This window comes from Protopterus annectens, chromosome 10.part0 (genome assembly GCF_019279795.1).
Source record: "Protopterus annectens isolate FY-2018-M chromosome 10.part0, PAN1.0, whole genome shotgun sequence".
Classification (NCBI taxonomy): domain Eukaryota; kingdom Metazoa; phylum Chordata; order Ceratodontiformes; family Protopteridae; genus Protopterus; species Protopterus annectens.
In genome coordinates, this window is record NC_056744.1 from 962787595 (window position 1) to 962805292 (window position 17698).

Sequence of the window (17698 nt, forward strand, 5' to 3'; positions counted from 1 at the left end):
CACAAAATAAAAGTGAGCAGCTATTCATTGTAAGAATACAAGCAAACAGTACCCATATGCTGGGTCTATATTAGATCATTGAAGTGTTAATATTTCAAATGGTCTAATATTGACCTGAAAACAGTGAACGCTGAAATTAGCGAAGCTGATGATAACCAAATTCTTTCCTAGGGAAAGAATTTGGTTGTCCGTTACTGTGGTTTCGCTATTTTCAGCACTGTGGTGGAAAGTTACAGGTTGGGTTCAGCTAAGTGTACGATTGTGCAGATGTTAGGGTTAGGGCGGGGTATGTGAGTTAGGCTTAGGGCGCGGGTGAGGTCAATGTGCGATAGTGACAGACTTTAGGGTTAGGGCGGGCTACGTGAGTTAGGGTTCGGGTGCAGGTGAGGCGAGTGTGCGAAAGTGATAGACTTTAGGGTTAGGGCGGGGTATGTGAGTTAGGGTTAGGGCGCGGGTGAGTGTACGATAGTGACAAACCTTAGGGTTAGGGTTTGGGTTAAGGATAGTGGATAGATAGTACTGTATGTACAGTTTAGTGTAGGGTTAGATGTAGGATTTTAAGTGTGTGTGTGTGTGTGTGTGTGTGTGTGTGTGTGTGTGTGTGTGTGTGTGTGTGTGTGGATTGCTGTTTTTTTGGTGTGCTTGTGTTGTGTGTGTGTTTCTCGGAACAGTAAATTTTTTCCCAGGGAAAAAATTTGCTGTTCTGAGCATTCAATGTTTTCAGAGTTTGTGGTTAGCAGTTCGAGGTTGTGGTATTCAATGTTGAACTGTTTCAATTAACTGATATAGACCCTCCATTTGCTATATACACTGACACTGTAACTCCTGCTGATTATAAGGACTTGGGCAGTCATTACTTCCGATGACCTTTCATTTGACATTCACGCTCAAATGATAAGTAAAAAGATCTACAGTAATAACTATTACGCACACAGTTTCTTCAAGATTATCTAATGTTATGATTCCAAAATATGCTGCATCAATAAGAATGATTCGAATATATGCTAAACTAGTAAGGACCCTTTCAGAATGCAGTGCATCATTCTGTATATATTCAGAAATGAGGATCAAGATGTTGAAACATATTCAGAGTACATGCACTATGGAATTAAATGTTATTTTATTTTACAATTGTTAACCGGGTTAGTCCAGCTGAGTATTAGCTCGTTTTCAGTGGAGACCCGAGGAGAAAAGCTCCGCAATCCGTATTAACATTTTACATAAAGTCAGCAAGAAAATTGCATTGGCAGCTAAAACAATTAGAGAAATAACATTTTCCAATAAAATTTTACAGAAAACAGTTGGGTACAAATGCTAGAGATCAAACTGCAAAAGGCATTTACAACAAATCATACAGAAAAGCAGTAGAGTACAATGTCAGAAACAAAAACTTAGGTACAATGTAAATGTAGGGAAAACAGTGTTCATTATTTCTAAGTAGTTATATGCAGTACAGGTACAGATGGAGTAGTAAGGTAATGTAGAGGTTAAGCAATGAGACAGAGAGGTAGATGGATATTAAGACAGACAGTGGAAGAGAAAGGAGGGATGAGAGACAAACTAGGGTTAGGTAGTTTCAGGGAGGATGACTACAATGGCAGGACCATTTATTTATTAGATATTCCCCGAGTGGCTAGTTTGAAATGGTGTGTTTGGTTAAGGGACCTAATCTCTAGGGGTAGTTGGTTCCAAGTTGTAGCAGGGTTATAGTTATAAAGTAAACACCCTGACTTGGTTTTGGGTTTATAGATCTGTAGGAAGTCTTGGTCTGAGCTATGTAAAGTCCTGGTTGGGGAATATTTAGTTAAAATTGATTGAAGGCTAGGGCAGAAAGTTGGTAGATAGAGGATGGAGTGGATAATTAACAGTTGCTGTAGTAGCAGCAAATGAGGGAATTCGAGCCACTGCAACTGTTTAAGAGATAGGCAATAGTGTGATTTGTAGGTTTGGTTTGCAGCAAATCTGGCAACTTTATTATACGTAGTTTCAAGTCTGGTTATGAGTGTGGTGTTAAGATTTGTGTATAATTGAGAGCTATAAAGGAAGGTGGGAAGAAGAAATGCATGGGAAGGAGTTATTCTGGCTGAGTTGGTTAAATGTCTTTTGTTTCGGTAAAGGAGTCCGAGTTTCTGGTGAGCCTTTTTGATAGAAGTGGTGATTTGAAGATCAAATTTAAGCTGATCATCTATTATGACTCCTAGCAGTTTAGTGCTAGGGTCAGAGGTAATGACAGTGTTATTGCTAGATAGGATGGAAAATGTTGTTTTGAGATTGATGAGGTTTTTTGGGAAGAAGAGTAGGAGCTTAGTTTTCTTAGGGCTGAGAATTAATTTGTTGTCACAAAACCATGCGTCTATGGTGTTGAATGATACTTGGGTAGTACAGTGGAGGTCAGATGGATTGACAGCAATGGTGATGACTGTAGAATCATCAGCATATTGTACAAGTGTGGAGTTGGGACAAGAAGTGTAAAGTAGGTTGGTGAAAATATTGAAGAGCAGTGGCCCCAGTATGGATCCTTGGGGGACACCCATTGGAATGCTTAGGGGGGAAGAAAGAGCAGAGTGACATTTAACAGCTTGTTGGCAGTTAGAGAGATAGCTGGAAAACCAGGATATGGTGGGAGGAGAGAAACATAGGTGAGAGAGTTTGTCTAGGAGGAGAAGATGAGAGACAGTGTCAAAGGCTTTGGACAGGTCGAGGAACAGACATGAGACTAATTTATTATTGTCACGGGCCAGTGATACAGTATTAATGAAGGATATTAGTGCAGTTGTAGTGCTGTGTTTGGGACGAAATCCATGTTGTGTGTGTGTTAGAAGGTTCTGTTGGAGAAGGTATTGCATTATCTGCTTGTGAATGCATTGCTCAAGAATCCTGGAGACGGGAGACAGTATAGCAATTGGTCTGAAGTTTGATATATCAGAACAATTACCTCCTTTATGTATGGGTGATGTGTAGAAAATTTTCCATATTGATGGAACGTATGATTCAGAGATAGATCGGTTGATCAGGATGGATACTGGATAGGCCAGGGGTTCAGCAGCTATATGTAGGAAGTAACAGGGCAGGTTATCAGCTGAGGGGGAGCAGGGTTTGAGTTTAGAGAGTAGAGATTTCATATATTTAGTTGAGACAGATGTAAGAGAGAAAGAGTTAGAAGGAGAAGGAGAGGAAGATGAGAAAGTGGGGGTTTTAGTATTTTTACTAGTGTGGAGGTCATTAATTATGGTAGTTATTGAATTAATAAAATTATTGTTAAATTCTGTGTCAGTTTCTTCAAAAGTTTTATTTGGGCATGGGTAGGGAGGGGAAGGGTTTCCTGGATGCAGTATATGATTGATTGAGTTACAGAATTTTTTAGGGTCAGATTTTAGGGTAGTGGGAGGGTTTGCACAGAAGTTGATCCTGTCTTTGTTGATAATTTTTTTATTTGATTTCTAAGTTCTTTGCAAGTCTGTAGAAGAGAAGGGGTCTTTGTTTTGGTCCATAATTTCCATATCTTGTCACGTCTTTTCATCAAGGCTCTAGTATGTTTGGTCAGCCAAGGAGCGATGTTTGTTTTGATTCTGATAGTACGGAGGGGAGCTAGGGAGTTGAAGATGTTTAGAAAGGTAGAGTTGAAAGAGTGGACAGCCTCATCTAAGGGGAGTGTAGTGAGATGGGACCAGTTAATATTAGAGAGTTGATTTATGAAAGAGTCTGGACTAAAGGATGAGGTTTTGCGGGAGGTGATAAACCTGAAAGGTCTGGTGAAATGGGGAGTGTGTCTATTTACTATGATAGGGCAGTGGTCAAGAGGTCAGTGGTCAAAAAGCCAAGGTAACAAAAGTTTACCGATCTGTCTGCCTGACTAGAGCAGTTAGGAGCCTCCATAGTGGCATCATGAGTGAGGACTACAGACAAAAACTAAACACAGCATTTGACAAAACTGGCTGTATCTGGAAGACTTGTACCAACAGCATCAATACTGTCAAAGAAGTGGGATCAGTACAGCCATCACAGAAAAACAGGTACTGCTAATAGTTCAGCCGGGACAAAGAAAACAGAAGGTAGGTAAACCAAAATGTGATTAAATGTTAACAGTGACCCTTCATTATAACATAGTACAGGGTTCACATAACTCAGTCTTCAAAAAAACAATGGGTCTGATAGGAAAATTTTGTGAAGGTGGCCCTCATTTCTGCTGGTGGTTAAGTTAAAAGAATAAGGAAAATGTAATCAGAGTATTTTAAGACAGACCTGGGTAACGTTCCTGATGTCCTGGCCACACGATCTTTATACACAGAAAATAGTCCTGATGTCAACCACAATGTCTTTATTCACTATTAATACTTCAAGTCACCCGTAAAAAGACTTCAGGATCAATCATGTAAAGAAAATGTATGCAAAGAAATTTGGCAAACACATCTTTCTGCATACACGGACACATGCAATCCTTGCTCATCACGATATACAGTAGAATATGTGCACTTACACAAATTTTGGCTAACTATTTTTTTCTACTATGTTAGAGCCACATGGAAAAAGAAAGTGGGCATACAGAATTCTGCACAACTGGACATTTCCAATGACACAGAGTGCAAATTGAGGCACAGATTAATTTTGTTATATATCTGCTAGGGATCTAGACAGTATGGACAATAACACTGTTTATAATTAGCGTGGAAAACATTTTAGAGCTTAATACAGACATCTAAGATAGCACTGAAGATGCTCACTACCTTTCACAAAGAATTTATTACATTTGAATTTGCAAATCCATCGATACAGCTTAACAAGGAGATTTTAGAATAAGTCCCTGTAGTGCATTAGAAAAAGCCTTACTGTGCCTGAACCATGATTGATTAATGGCATAGACACTGAGGGGATCACAAGGGGGAGGGGAGTGAGAAGCTAACATCAGCCTACCCATCTTGAGGGGAAGGTGGCAGCCTAGGCCTGCTACAACAGCAGCATTAAGTGCCTGGCAAGCTCTGTGGTACAAATGGTATATGTCTTGGTCTGAAGGTTGTGCATGCAAGAAAGCATCCATGCACCTTCAATAGCCTGGGGATGGTAACATGGGTTGGTTAGACAAAGTGAATGACGACAGGAGTTGATAGCAGCTTTTCATACAAAGGCACATATTTAAAGTATTAACTTAAGTGTAAAGGCTTTGCTCCTGGAATCAGTCCTTATTCAGTTATGGGCACAAAGCTGTCAGACACTTCACCCTGTCAATTTTTTTATTTTTTTCCTATGACAGTGAAGGATCTTAAGCTTTTTAATCTGTGAAAATGCTTCAGATGCTGGGTTGGGTGCTGTTAACATGCTAGCATGGGACTTGAGCTTGGCAGCACTGAAAGTTAATTAATACAACTTTGAGCACCTTTCTTATATCAGAAAAGTGCTTAACATTACTTTTTTTCCAAAATTCATGAGATAATCAGGATGTTCAATGAACTATAGGCTTATTACACCTAGTATGAACTTAAATACAAAGAGATTAAGCTTTTCTTCTTTTCACAGCAACATGAATAGGAAGCTGGTTCTAAAAAGTGGGGCAACCTCTGTGCAACAAATCTGTCTCTCCAGAAAGTTCTGCTGATGTCACATACCAGGTTAAGGTCCTTTCAGCGAGTGACTTGTGTGCCATTTGACTTGCAAATGTGCAGCATATCCATTAAAGCTGGGTCAGAGATTGCTCTATATGAAAGGCACAGGTCACCTCGGAGCAGTCTGTACGACACAGAGTAAACTGACAATGATTTCACTCTGTCCACATAAGATAGAGATTGAAGACTCTGAATTTTCTTTGTAAGGAATCTTTCTGGTCTGTCCAGTTGCTGCAGGTGTTTGGAAAGGGACACACCAAAGGAAGTACTGTACTCTATTATTGGCCTGATGATGGAAGAGTACAGGGTGGGTTTATAAGCTTTTTTTTCTGAAGGCCATGCCTTTATTTATGAGATGAGTAATATAAAATGCCCTTCTTACCACTGTGGAGACACAGTGATTGAAATTAAGTTTGCTGTTGGCCTGTGCGCACAGATCTCTCATCCCTGACTGTGTGTCTATGGTACTGCTATTGATGTGGTAGTTTGAAGGAACATTACCCTTGGTGAAGGGGATGATGATGCATTTTTTTAAATTAAGTTTAAGACCACAACATTGGCACCAGTCAATCTGCATGAGAAATTCTTGCAGGATGTTGAAGTTGCTAGGGGTTTCAATGATCGCTCCCAGTTTACAGTCATCAGCAAACCTTGTTAGCTACAGTCCTTTAGTTTTAGCCTGTACTTCAGAGAACAGCAGGGGTCCCAGAACTGATCCCCCTGCAACACCACTGGTTACGGGTCTGCTGGAGGAGGTGGAGTCCCCTATTTTGACCATATGAGTTCCATCAGTGAGCCAGTTTGCAAACCATCTGACAATATATGGGTTGATACCCAGCTGGGTGAGTTTATGAATGATGCCTGAGTAGGGAATTGCATCAAAAGCCTTGGCTAAGTCTAGGTAGGCCGTACGCACAGATTTGCCCTCGTCTAGGGCTTTATTTACTGTCTGAAGAAGTCCACTAAGTTTAACAGGCATAATTCTCCCCTTGACAAAGCCAAACTGGGTGGGGATGAGCATTTGGAGATTTCTTATATCTTTGTTAATAAGGTCCACAACGATTTGTTCTATAGCCTTGCAGATAACGCTGGTCAGGCTAATGGATCTATAGTTCACTGGGTCTTTGGATGACCCCCTTTGTGCAAAGGGATGATGGTAGCTGTTTTCTAATCCACTGGGATGAAGTCAGTGCTTAGGCTGTGACTGAAAAGCATCCCCAATGGTGATGCTAATTCCTGTTTTAACTCAAGCAGAACACAGTTCAGGATGTTGTCTGGTTCCATAGAGGCTGTGTTTTTGGCCTTGGAGAGGGCGTTTAAGATCTGCTCCTTGGAGATACTAGGTGGGGGCAGGTTTTAGGGATGCGTTGGGGTATACATGGCGGGGACAAGGGAGTGACGTTTTCACTGAACCTGTCAGCCATCAGGTTTCCTATATCCACGGGTTCTGTATGTGTAGTACCATTAAATTAGCTTCCCTAACTACTTGTAAGTTAGATTCATAGTTAGCTTTGGAGAACTTCACTAGGAGTCTTATTTGCTTGTTTAAGTTGAGGAGGGAATGTTTCCAGTTTTGAGACTGATCCTTCCAAGTCTTAGACAGGAATTTCTTTCTTCTGTTGTATAGCCTATTAATGGCAGCTGTCCACCAGGCACGCTTGTTTTTCCTTGAAGATCCTGCTTTGGTTCTATCAGGTATGGCAGAGTCAATACAAATGTACAAGCGCTCATATACAGCATTGGTGTATAATTCAGCATAGGGGTCTTTTCCATCAGTAGGAGGAGGGGCTATGAAACTATGTATGCTGTCACGCAAGAGGCTGTAATTGGCCTTGGAGAAGTTTTTTTACTCTAGATGTTGCTGGGGGGGGGGGGGGGGGTCTCGTGTTACAGTTACTTCCAGCGAGACTGATTTGTGGTCAGATCTCACTAGGGATAACCACACACTCGGGGTGGTACAGCTGTCCCCCATGTTGGTGAGCACCAGATCTAGTATGTTTGAGCCCCTTGTGGTGTGTCAACCAGCTGGTCAGGGCATTGCAGTTAAAGTCCAGGAAACTTCGGGCAAGTGAATTAGAAGACACATAATTTACCCAGTCAATGGATAGGTAATTTAAGTCACCCAAAACCAGGGTGTTTAGCTGCATCTTGACTGACTCAAGTAGATCCAAGTAGGCTGCGGATGTCCCGATTCATGGAGGGGGTCCTATAGCTGCCATGACCTGAAGAAGGGTCTTATCTAGAGTCAACTGCACCTGAGGTAATTCAAGGGAATTGTGCTGTTTAACCAATCTTGAGGTGCATTTATCTTTAATGAATATTGATATACCACCTCCTTTAGTTCTCACGCCTTCAGTTTCTGGTCTGAACACATGGAAGGAAATGTAACTTGGTACAGCTGGGGAGCTCAACACAGCCTTAAACCAGGTCTCAGTGACTGCACAAATGTCAGTATCTTCCAAGGTGAGGACTGCTTCTAGTGAGTACAGTGTTTGGTTTAGACTCCTGGCATTTAGCAGCATAACCTTGACATTTTAGAGGGCATTTTTATGTCGGAAATTTTGTTCTTGTGCCATTACCTATAAAAGGCACTACAGGGTGTCAAGAAACTTAGCCAGTAACCAAAATCCCAGGGGTGACAGATGAAGATCATCTCTGGCAAAGCATCAAGGTATGTCGACCATGTCATCTCAAGCTGAGAGATACTGGATCCCCTTTGAATGACACCAGAAACTAAGACAATTGTTGAAATAAATTTTTTGTTTGTATTGAGGTATCATCCTAGCCGAAGGTAAAATGCAGCTAGGCTGGGGACATACCTGCTTGAGACACAATCAGAGAGCTCAGTCATGTCTCTCTTCATATAGTCAAGTGAGGTATGCCTGAAGTCATTCACACTAACATAGACTATGACAGAGTCATAACAGTGCCTGTTGTTGAGACACCTGAGTGCGTGCGAGATATGGGAGAACCTGGCACCTGACAGACAGCTGACCATGACTTTCCTTATCCAACCTGTTGAGAGGGACATCTGTGCATCTCATAACTGAGTCACTTCAGACTAAGATGTTTGTTTTTGTGTTATTTCTTAGTGGCTTGACTGGTGAGACACTGGTGTGTGATATATTATGTGTGCTATGTTCTGCAGAGGATGTAGTATGTGAATCATGCTTGTGTTTGTGTTTGGGAGGTCTCTGATGTTTAGGTAAACTTCTAGTGATGAGCTCCACATATGTACATTTATGTGTTGTTGGTTTGGTAGGTACAAGAGGTGAGGTGTGCATGCTGACAACCTGCTTAGTATCAGATGAACTGACAAGTAAGCGAGAGAGCCTGGATTCTAGGTTCTTGATATAGATAGAGCTCTTACATAATGAATTTGTGCGAACTAGAAGAAGTGGGTTGTCAGTGTACATGAAGCAATTGCTACATTGCCTCAGGATTCCCATGTCGACCAGGCTTAGCTGGAGAAACTGTGGGAAATTATCTGTCCATAATGCTAGGTAAGTTGATGTGGTCAGAAAACAGGGAGAGGTCAGGAAGGACCATGTAAAGTAGAGGACAGAAGTGGACAAAAAATACAAAGGGCTAGTGGGTAGGATTTGTGCTGGTACTTCAGAAGATTCGCTAAATGTATCACCTGTCAGTGAAGGAAAATCACGAGAAATAATTCTAACCCCAAGAGCTGTCCAGCTAAAAATGAAAGTGAATATCAAACCTGTGCCTGAGGGGAAAAAAAGCCACATATATGGTAAATCATTACAAGGCGTCAGGATATATTGACAGCATTCCCACCTACCTATTCCACCCACAAATAGACAATTCCAGAGTTGAAAAGCTAACAAAAGAAGAAATAATGACAAAGCGTGCCATATATGAACAGTTCGATAATCTAAAACATCTATCAGTCATCTTGCCAGCATGTCCCATAGAGTCTTCCTGCAACAATATTCAAAACTGAGACATCACCTTCAATTCTAACTGACCTGCTACAATAACCAACCCAGTCTGAAAGTAAAGAAAACACCTCCATGGTCCCCAGCACATGCTACACAAAGACTTGAGTGGAGTTTCATGTTAAAGAACATGTTCCCACCTTAGCTCAGTTCTGAAGGCCAATAAACCAAGGTACAAGACAAGATGAGCTCCAAAAAAAACAAAAATAGAATTATATTTATGGATTTTCATAGCATTTACTACATTACTATGTTTCATTCTTTCACCCACTTGAATTTGCCAGGTTGTGATGTCCCAATGCAGAAAATTGCTACAGTGCAAAAAGAAATGGTGAGAGAAGACCCCCCTCCAGCAAAATCACACCCCAAATAACCCCACAAAAAAAAAAAAAACAGAAAAAAAAAGAATCTATGACACCAACAATCAAAAAAAAAAAAAAGGAGAGATTTTTGTTTAAAAATTCAGTTAGTAATACAAAAGAATTAACTTCTATCACTGTACAGCCCTGTATCCGTATGCCATAAGATATTTTCATATAAAGTTTCAGTACTGCATTGTAGCACACCAAAGATGGGTGAAAGAGTCCAAAACCACTAAGTACAGAGAGTATGAAATTATAAAATATATTTAAAAGAATAAATTAAGTATGTGGAGGGGATGTAAAATGTGTCACAGTGGTAAAACGAGAGGAAGAGAACTTGTTACGACACTTGTGGCTTTACAATTCATCACTAATACTGTTTTGTACCTCTATAGTAGTTAAACACCCCTAATATTTTACACCATGCTTAATTTTTTTACCTGATCTATTTTAAGACAATCCTATTCAGTAATGCTCAACATGGGTTTAGTACCACATAAATCATTTCATACTTAGAACATTCTGCCACAACACTCTCAGCTCCGACCAATTTGTGTGATTATTGCTTGTGAAAGCATTCAATACAAACCTGAAGTCAGAGCCAGATACAGCAGTAGGTGAAATAGGCAGTCACCCAGGGCCCCAAGACGGCCAGGGGCCGAAAAATGTGAGTGTGTGTGTGTGTGTATATATACACACATATATATATATATATATATATATATATATATATATATACATATATATATATATATATATATATATATATATGGTTACCTATCAAAACATCTACTCTTCATGACATCCAAACTCAAAACATCAAGACCATAACATCTAAACTTCAAAACATCTAAAACTCATAATATCGAATCTCAAAACATTGAAAACTACAAAGCAACTATAAATAGCATCCCACACACTGTTTGCTATGTTTATGCATGGGGGGCAAGTTCTGGTTGCCCCCACTGTAGTGTGACCTTGGAGTTGGTATATTTACTTTACAGGGGGGGTGTTGGGTGCAGGTGGGCTCTCCCCCCTGCATAAACATAGTAAAAACTCTGTGGGATGTTATTTATAGTTGCTTTGTAGTTTTCAATGTTTTGAGATTCAATGTTATGAGTTTTAGATGTTTTGAAGTTTAGATGTTATGGTCTTGATGTTTTGAGTTTAGAGGTTATGAAGAGTACATGTTTTGATAGGTAACCATATATATAAAATGCACTGTTTTATTTATTTACTTTTTTTAAATTGGATTACGATCTGATATGTGCAATGTGCTTCTTGGCTTCTTCAACTCACAGTGTGTGCAGAGGCACATTTTTACTTGACGTTTTATTTTTCTCCCTCCGGTATCATAAATGCAAGCACCACTAAGTGGGTGCATTGGTTTGCCTCTCCCCGGCCTGATGGACTTAATAGTTCATTCGGTTCAAGGTTTAGTGGCAGGTTGCGCAGGTGCAGAGTAGCATGTACATTGCCCGTTAAAAGCATTACTTAGCTTTTTCTTTTTTTTTTTTTTAATTTTTACTGCTGATCTGTTGGCACCAACTGATGATCCTCCTCCTCCTAAGAGTACCGACTCCCTCTTGTTCTTAAAGGTAAAAAAAATAAAGAGTTCAGTGTACTTACAGGCTGCATAATCCATCCTGTGTTTGATTTGTTGCATTTACTGGCTGGCTTGGTACGTAAATTATGATTTATTATTTTATTTATTTATTTTTATTTTACATTTGTTAACTGGGATAGTCCGACTGGACACGTGTCCATTTTCAGCGGAGACCCAGGGAGAAAAGCTCCAAATCACAGATACAAGCAATAACAGTAATAAGCATAGCAGATTATAAGAACAGCAATTATAGAGGTGATACATTATTCAAGAGTCTGATAACTAAGACAGAGTAGAAATTACATTCACATAGGAGAAAAAAACATAAGAATTCAACAGTTTTTCATTAATCATGGCACTAAGGTAAAAGGGTAGATACTTAATGCAGCCCTATGGAATATACATTTTACAATATAGCATTTTTCTATATAGTTAAATATTATGTAGTATTCTACAGATATTGGCGCTGTGGTAGCGTTGTCGCCTCACAGTAAGCCGCTGTCAGGTTTGATTCTCAGCTACAGCGTCTTCTGCGTGGAGATATGCGTGAATAGGCGCACCTTCATTGAAGGTTGTGCATCAGGGCTGGTAACTCGGCATGTAAAAATCAACTACCAATTATTAGCGGACCGGAGTTCCGCTGTGACGACCCCTAACCAGGAAAAGCCGAAAGACACAAACAAACATTCTACAGATATTGGTACAAATAGGCATTAGTTAAGAAAGTATAATTGACAGGGTGTCTATGGAGATTAATCTGGGTTAGTGCGGGGGCACAGCCAGTGGTTTTTAAAATATTGTTTAAGGCCTTTTTTAAAGAGATTGAGAGACAGTTCAAGCGTAAGGTTGGTGGGGAGTTAGTTCCAGGTTTTGCCAATGAAGTTGGTAAATAGTGAGTCTCCAGCCCAGTTACTAGCTCTGAGTCTGGACCATTAGTTTGTTAGCTGAGCGGAGTGGCCTGGGGTGACAGTACGGTTTTATAATGTTTCTAAGAGCAGGTGTTTTTTCTGGGTGTGTGAGAATGTTGTGCACAACTATGAGCTGGTTGAACCAAAGTAGGTTAGAGAACTCTAACCACCCTAGGAGCGCAAGGTTTTGACAATGATGGGTCCTGTGTGTAAAGTTGGTAGCAAATCTAGCTATATGGTTATAACTACAGGTGAGTTTATTCATTTCAGTCTTATTCAAGTTGGAGAGTATAGGGGAAGCATATGGCAGGATAGAGAGTAGGTGAGTGCGGGCTATAATAGTACAAGCTAGTGTGGTTAGAAAAGGTTTATTTCTGTATAGTAAGCCAAGATTTTGGTTATCAGCTTTGATGGTTTTATTTACATGCAAGTCAAATTTGAGATTGTTGTCAACTATAACCCCAATAGCTTAGTGCTGATGTCTAGAATAGAGGTGCCATTGTTGGATGCTATGGAGAAAGAAAGAGAAGCAGATCGACTGGTAGGGGTGAAAAGTAGTAATTTAGTTTTGTTAGGGTTTAAGAGCAAGCATTTATTAGCTAACCAGGTTACAATTGTACTAAATGTAGTTTGGGTTAGGCTTTGAAGGTCGGATGGGGAGGAGGCAGAACAGATAAGAGTGGAGTCATCTGTGTACTGGATGCAGGTGGCTTCTGGGATGGCTGCATGAAGGTTATTAATGAAAATGGAAAAAAGCAGGGAACCTAAGATGGAGCCCTGAGGGACTCCAAGGGTGAGAGGTAGGAGTGCGGACAGTTTGTCCTGACATAGAACTGCTTGTTTCCTTCCACTCAGGTAGGATGTAAACCATTGAATAGCATGTTTGCCCAGGGATATGCCTTATTAGTAACTGATGGTTGACCATATCAAAAGCTTTTGACAGTCAAGAAAGAGGGCTGAGGAGAGCAAATTAGAATTCCGGTTTAGGTTAATAGTGTTGGTAAAGGAAAGGAGGGCATCTGTGGTACTATGATGTGGCCTGAAACCATGCTGAGAATTGGCCAGTAGGTTGTTCACTGTCAGATAGTGAATGAGTTGCTTATGTATGCATTTCTCCATTATTTTGGCCAGGGGTGAGAGAATGGCTATAGGTCTACAGTTGGATAGTTCAGTAGAACAACCCCTTTTGTGGAGAGGAATAACATGGGCTGTTTTCCATATTGAAGGAATGGAACATTCTGATAGGGTCTTATTGATCAGTATTAAGATCGGATAAGCAACTACATCTGCAACTATATGAAGATACCCAGCAGGGAGATTGTCTGCAGATGGCGTGGTGGGTTTTAGCTTTTTGAGTAGTGAGTGTATAAGAGTGGTAAGGACAGGTTGAAAGTGAAAGAGAGGATAGGAGGTGTCAATGATTGAGGATGAGAGGGGGATATCAGGAATGAGTTGGCTAACTAGGGTCTGGATAATTTCGGTGAAAAAATTATTAAAGGCATTAGCAATGTCCTCAGGTGGCTTTTGACTGGAGTTAGAGGGAATAGGAGTGGTAGATTGTCCAGGGTGGAGTAGTCGATTTATACGAATTTTTGTGGTTTATTTTGGTGCTTATGCTGAAGATTTAGGTAGTAATTTTTTTTATCTATCAGAATGGATTTTTTGGCATAATTTCTGAGTTGGCAAAATGTAAGTTGATCTTGAGGGGATTTAGATGTGCGCCAGTTATTCCATGCTTTACTTCTCAGCATGATTTTAGACTTGGTTTCTTTAGAAAGCCATGGTGCGGTATTCTTTTTAGTTTGAATAAAACGCTCAGGAGCATGGGAGTTAAGAACACTCAAGAATTTGGTGTTAAAGTATGTTACGGCATCTTCCAGTGGTAGTTGTTTAAGGAGTGACCAATTAAGCAACTTGAGTTCATTTTGGAAATTAATGGGGTTGAAATTCTTGTTATTCCTGATAATTTTATGTGTGGTGAGGCGGAGATTATCATTGTATTGTATTTATTGTATTGTATTTTATCTCTCCTCCTGACTGAAGCAAGCCTGTCTGACAAAATGGTGCCTGCTTTCATACTGTCATACATACCTCTCAGCCCATGTGTGCGTACTCACCCTTTTAGGTCCATTTAGTTATTTTTTCTATTTTTTATGGCATTCAGAGATCATAACTGCCCAAATAATGACTGTCCTACAGAAAGAGGGGCAGGTGGTAAGCCTACAAGAAAACATGTGATAGTGTTCTCCGAATAACTCAGCATAATAAATTTTTTCCTTTCAGAACAGTACTAATATATGCTTCATTGTGTTAAAGGGAAAATGCACAGTATGTTCCAAATGTCCCATACTAAACAGTGTGACAACCTTCAGGTGAAATGTATGAGCATGTAACGATAACGTAATGATACTTTATACAACAGTACACAAAACTTACAAACCAATGAAGTGTATAAAGAAAGATTAATATAGACAAAAGAGACTGAGAATAACTTCTCTATGTACACACACACGCATACTCATACGCACGCACACAGACACGTACACACACACACACACACAGACACACACAGACACAGACACAGACACAGACACACACACACACACACACACACACACACACACACACACACACACAATGATATAAACGGGACTCTGAATAGCATAAATGTTTTATAAATAATATATTTTCCAATAATTTTCGGTATGTTAGCACTATTTTCAATTTTTAAAGATCATCATTTTGACCCCATGTGCAAGAATGGGAAAAAGTGGTAGAGGATGGATGGATAGATGAATTTTGAGGACATCTGTGGTAACTCATGGGTGTACATATGTCAAACAGAACAGCCTGCATTATATTCACTGCATGTTAACTTCTTCGCAGTCAAAAAAATGCCCCATTTAGGGATGACTGGTGGTTATTTAGTTGACTCAGGCTCAAACCCTGTACCTTAGTTACAGGAAACAACAGACTGAATCCTCTACCCCAACCACCAAGGTGTTAAAAAAACTGAGTTTCAAGGAGTTGAGTGCATAGCTCTCAACTGTCCATATATTTGTCTCATATTTTAGGTCTGGTTTTCTAGCAAATCAGTGAGCAATGAATTAACTAAATAACGACAGCCATTTAAGTTTCAGTTTTCGTATCCTTCAGAAAATACATAACACAAAACCTTTTATTCTAGCAACCTTCTAAGATTATACAATCAATATTTAAAATTTGTCTCTAGTTTTGAGTCTTTGTACAGATTTCTTGTGCTACAAGGTTGAGAGGTACAGCTGAATATCAAGTGTATTTTATAAGGGGTTAAGAGAGGTTTAATGCTGCTCATGTTAAGTCTGTTTACAATGTGCAACTGTTGTTTAGCAAATGGTATCAATATTGTGTTAAACAATTTAAATCCTTGTTAGGAGCACAACACATAGTATACTTGCTTTTGATGAAGAAGGCTGTGGGTTTTACTCCCATAGCATGTAAATGGATTGCTGATGCTGTGTTTTACTTTAAGGGGGATAGGGTGCTGCAGTCCTAAGTATATCCTCCTTTGGAGGAGATGCCTAGTAACAATGAACCTGTTGTCAGTTTGCAATCAATTCCTTATTGCAATATTACCAGCTTACTATTTTTTAAATTTAACATAGGGAATTTATTCTTGGAAGGACAGCAAAGCACTGAATTTGTAGATGAAACACTGAAATATAAAAGTTGTTTACTAGCAGCAACCTCTTCATTAGTTACAGATCTCTTTAATGTGGAATTATTCAGATGACTTTAACTTCTGTAGAGATTTTGCATATTGATCAATATTGATGGACTGTAATAACAGAGGTTTAATGAGACGTTTATTGATGAAATGTTCTGAATTGGGCAGTTTTTTCATTATTGTTTCATACATTTTGTTTCAAAATTACAAATTTAAAATATGCTCGAACAAGCGGTGCTGTATTATACAGGGGATATAATTTAATTCAGTCAGGAAGGTGAATCAAAGAACACACACATGCATGCATGGTCTTAAAGTGTGTGCAAGGGGGCTATGATTTGAAAACAGCCCAAAGGTAAATGTTATCCACCACTGGGCCAGATGCATTTTCTTTCAATGTGGGTTTCAATGCTGTTTCAATGAATGTGAGTTTCAAGGGCAGAAATGTTTTAATGCTAAGTTTGTTTTCTCTGTGAGCCTGTATTGCTTTGTTAGCAAATGTCTATCAGTATTTGTGCTATAACATTTAAAACAAAAGTTTTAAATTAAATCCAAATAAACACTGTAGATGTAAAGCAGAAAACAGTATGCACACTAAGAGGTTTTAACAATGTTTATGTTAACTGGGGAGAAATGGCCAAGTAATGGGATTCTGGAATGGTGGGGGGCCCCAATCCATTACCCTGCCTAGGGCCCCATTTGACCATGATCTGGCTATGCCTGTAGTGGATTCTTCCCCACTTCCTAAGTGTAAAACAGATGCATCTCAGAACAGCTCACATTAACTACAGTTTATAAATGACAAACTGTGATAATCTCTTCAGCGCTGCCATTTTAATGTACCTGTAGATTTTCTACTGAGTCAGACCACCACTGTCCTATGACTGCTTTACTATGACTTGCACTGCTACTACTGCTATGTGAAAAAAACACATGCCTTATTGTCTGAAGCCATGGGAAACTGGATGTAGGCAAGTTACCTGAACTTGTAGTGCAGTACATATATTTCACTTCTCCGCCAAGGTGGTAAATACCTAAATTAGGTAAACAAATACCAAAACAAACTGGAATAAAGTTGATCACTGTCAAGTTTCAAGTGTCTCAACCACAGACCTATCATTTAACTTGAATCACACAAAAGCCAGTTTGACAAACTGCACTTAATACACTGCAATGCAGAAAAACTGCTCACAAAGGTGTAACATGATACTAATCTGCTGACCTGTTGTATGTAGATGCACTTGTCACAGCTGGCAATAGTCACATCATTCATAAAAACGAGAAAAGAGCAAATTATTTGAAACAACAGTTAACTGATCACGATGCTTACAATTTACAAAAGTCTACTGCAAACACTTCTCTTTAATTGCAATACAACATTCTGTCAATCTCAGGTAACAATCAAGGGCACACAGTTTTTGGACACCATCTGCAGGGGTTAAGTGAATGCGGAAATGTCGCACTCTATAAATGTAACACAGTTGCTAGCATGGAAAGTAAATTCTGTTTTTTTGTCTTCACTGTGCTTTGCAGTATTTTCATAAACACACTTCAGAATTCCAG

The 17698-nt window shown here is 39.6% G+C and overlaps 1 protein-coding gene across 1 annotated transcript in view; it reads right to left on the minus strand.

The window, feature by feature from the left end:
- Positions 1-17698, minus strand: part of IMP3 (IMP U3 small nucleolar ribonucleoprotein 3) — a 1257621-nt gene that overhangs the window by 854844 nt on the left and 385079 nt on the right. The gene's annotated exons all lie outside the window — the stretch shown is intronic.